General features: G+C 37.8%; 1 long non-coding RNA gene across 1 annotated transcript; it reads right to left on the reverse strand.

Annotated features, from left to right (window-relative positions):
- Positions 1–1,253: 1,253 nt before the first annotated feature.
- Positions 1,254–3,065, reverse strand: LOC147889486 (uncharacterized). The gene is made up of 3 exons (XR_015542954.1): positions 2,440–3,065; positions 2,053–2,345; positions 1,254–1,691 (listed from the first exon to the last, which is right to left on the reverse strand). It is a non-coding gene; the product is annotated as an uncharacterized LOC147889486 (long non-coding RNA).
- Between the last annotated feature and the right edge of the window lie 765 nt (positions 3,066–3,830).

Consider the following 3,830-nt stretch of genomic DNA (forward strand, 5'->3'; position numbering starts at 1 on the left):
ATTTTCCTTTATATTTCCTTCATATTTATAGTTTTTTTTTAAATAGTTTAGTATAATGACAAGCTATTATTTTTTGATAAGTTAAAACTTAATACAATATTTCATGTGGTTTTAGAGCTTTTATTGTAACTAACCCAAGAAAAAGATAATTGAAAATTTACACTAAAATTTCTTTAGGAACTCCAAAAGTCACTATTTTATTCATAACAATGTTTTCATTGTCTTTAAGCTTAGAAAGATTTTTAGCTCTTAATGAAACTAAAAATAAAATTCATATCTTATCGTATGTAATTTCTTTTACATACATGCTTTAGATCAAAGGTATTACTAATAAAAGAATAAATTACGACAAATATACAATGATAATCTGACATACACGTGGATAAGTGGACAAGGCTTGTAACAAAACTAATTCCATAGTAGAAGTTTTTACGATTCTCAAATACTTTAATTACTTCATCATATTCTATGTTTCTTAATACTACAAAGTTTACCCTATGCTCAAACACATTGCTTTAAAGTTTGTAGAATTTTAAGAATTTAAAACAATATCAATGTAATCCTTCTCAAGTTATGCTAACTACCATAACTTCAAACACAAAGTTTTTCTATTTAAAACTTTTATATTTTAACATTTGTCAATAAAGTTTAAGCCTCTATGAAGATGCTTCACTCACTTCTCATCCAGCATCTAATTAAGTTTGGTAATGACATTGTTATAGTGAAATCTCTTCCCTCATTATATGCCCTCCATTTTTCCTTTTCTTATCTTCTCTCTCCCTTGAAGCTTTATGGTGTGCATTTATGTTTTCATCGTCCTAACTTCCACTCTTCCCACTATTTTTCTCTTCAATCTACACCTTCTCTCTTAGACTTACAAACCTCTCATCACGCATCTCATTCTGGCTTCCTTCAGATATTTGGTCACAACTAGATGTAGAGGATCTAATGAAAAGAGATTAAGGATCCAATTGCCTTGGAGATTGAGTGGATCTAAGAGCCCAACGTTTTGGAGATGGACTTTTTGTAACTCGTCCAAACAAAGTCTTGAACTTGTAAAAATGAAGCAATGCCTTCTTCTTTGAATCAATCTTTTACCACCCCAAATCACAAATACTAATCTGCAAGGGACAACCATATTGTAATTGAGCATGTTGCCTCATTTTTCAAATAATAATTTTACATAGCATTTTTTATTACTATCTATTAACAAAGCATGACCAAAATGCTTAAAAGGGTGTGCCCAACAAATCATGCCTAAAACAACATGCCCAACAGTTATACCGAGTCCAAGAAAAGTGTGTTCACAAATCACACTTGCTGTTGACAAAAGCTTTGTTGAAAGATGCCTGGGAGAAAAAATCGCATTGGAGAGTGAGGTAAAACGACTAAGGTAATCTACCCATGCTTCATGGCAAATGCAACTGAGAAATAACCAACCTTGGAAGGCGACAAAGAGCCATGAGCTATAGGAAATGATGGCTGACACAGGTTGCTATGAACAATGGCACTTGAGATGCAGCTGAGAGTGATAGCAGGCTATGAAGTCATGGACAAACGTAGAAAAAGTCCATCAAATCTGAAAAAATCTTGTCTATACCTTATTCAAAATAGCCCAATATCCAACGCAATCTCAAGCTTTAAGGCAAGTCGAAACATTCCTCGGCCACTCCCATGAAACATGAGGTCACCTGAGTTATCATCCAACAATGAGCAACAAGTAAGGCAACATTAAATGCTCTGCAAAACATCAAAAAATAATATTGCTTTTAGGAAGCTAGACAAATACTATAGCACAAGCTCCTCACATGTGTACCCTCTTTTACACTTGCATATTCATAGAGAGTCTTTGCATTAGATCAGCACAAAGTCCTAGCAGCAAATGTGACGATGGAAATTTTAGATCACGCAAAACAAAAGTCTTATGAACGTTCATTACCCGCAAAAAGATGCTTTGGATCATGTCAAAATGTTTTACGAGCTCATAGCTACTTTTTGGTGATGAAGAGGAAGATAGCCAAAGATTAAACAGTCGCTAAAGCAAGCACGCACCTTGTAGATTACTGGATAAGCGTCGAGAACTGCAATAGGGCTAACTTGTAATTGTAAGAAGTGAGGGCCAATGAGAGGGAGTATAGGTCCCAAACAAGAAAAACTCAAAATTTGATCACATGGGAGCCGCCCCTTGATTTCGCTCTCCAATGAGCAAGGGATCGCGACCCAAGATTGTAGGCAGAGAGCAGAGATCTCGATAGATTTTGAGGGAGGTGCATGCGATGGATCAGATGACTCTTGGTAGTCATAGGACGTTGTTGCAGGCACTTGCATTCTCCAACGAATTAAGCCTGAGAAAAATCAAGTGTGATTGGTAAGAGCCTGCATTGGGCCACAACAAAATCACTTCATGCAAACAAAATAGAAACCACAAACGTCTCTTACCAAATCCTCTTTCTGAGCTCTAGCCTTTGTCTCTTTAGGACTTTGCCGCCTACACAGCAGAATCAGATAAAATCTTTTGCATCAAGTTGGAGAGTTGAATTTTGACTCTTACAACAACTTCGAATGAAGTTCCTTAGGAAGGCACAAAAGAGAGGAAGGGTAAGCGAGAAGCTATTGACCTATTGAGGTCGAAAGACATGATGCTGTCAAACTGGCCACAGGCGGGACTATTTGCAAGGGAAAAGGAGAACAAAATGTGACTGCTACAATTATGAAATGGCCCGCGACAACTACAACGAGAGTAACTATGCTCAACGGCAAGAAAAACATTATCTAGCCAACAAGTAAAGCCTCAAAATGCTTCATAGCTTCCACAGACAAGGCATGTCATTGCACGATCCACTCATGGATTCCACATAAAGCATATTGGAGATGAAAGAAGCAAAGGTCATGCAAAACGAAGGTGTCATGGGGGAAAAAGATATGATGTAAATTCAACCTTCTCGTCCCTGGTCTCATCATTCAATGGCTAGCCTTCTCCGACTACAGACATCCAACATGAGTCAATCAACAAACGGGAAAAGAAGATAGCATCTAGGCTATTTGATTGGCCAGGAAGGAAGGAAGATAAGATGAAGCGAAAGCTAGGCAACAAGTAAATGAAATAGGGTAGGGAGGAGAGGAGGAAGACAGGGTGGATGACCAAGGAGGCCCATTGGAGCTAAAGACAAGTATACCTTGCCCCTCATACTTAATGACACACATTGTATGGCCAACTTGCAGACCCACTCACCAACCCAACCCTACCACCAACTAGTGGTTACATTCCAACATATCAAATTTGCAATTGTCAAGCTGGAGTCATAGTCCCTCCCCCCCACAATTATGCCCTTATCTTGGCAACGATTTATATTTCCATACAACATGTGTCATTAATGTGGCGACTACCCACCTTCACCCTCTTGTAAATAATCATTTTTTTCGACTATTTACATTTTTTTAGCATTGTAAATGCTATATTTTTGCCCAAAATTCCCCATATATTCTTTTATTTCACGTGTTTGGCAAGATTTTGCCTAAATAAAAAACATTGATACACATGCGTGTGAGCATGCATGCATGCACTTGTGTGTGCATGTGTGCATGTGTTCATGCATGCACGCATGTGCACGTGTGTGTGTGTACGCATGCGCGCGCGCATGCATGCAGTGTATACCCACTCTTACTCGAGTCCATACATGTGAAAAATAAGGGAGTGAGCCCCTACCATGTTATGTGTCAATCTCAAGTACTGATAACGCATCGAGGTTCTTCTTACAACACTATTTAGCATTGAATATAAAACCAAATCCAGTATCAATTACAATATTAAGGATTAGTATAACGCACAA

This window comes from Dipteris shenzhenensis, chromosome 20 (genome assembly GCF_047967505.1).
Source record: "Dipteris shenzhenensis isolate YYH24624 ecotype China chromosome 20, Dip_SZ_1.0, whole genome shotgun sequence".
Lineage (NCBI taxonomy): Eukaryota > Viridiplantae > Streptophyta > Polypodiopsida > Gleicheniales > Dipteridaceae > Dipteris > Dipteris shenzhenensis.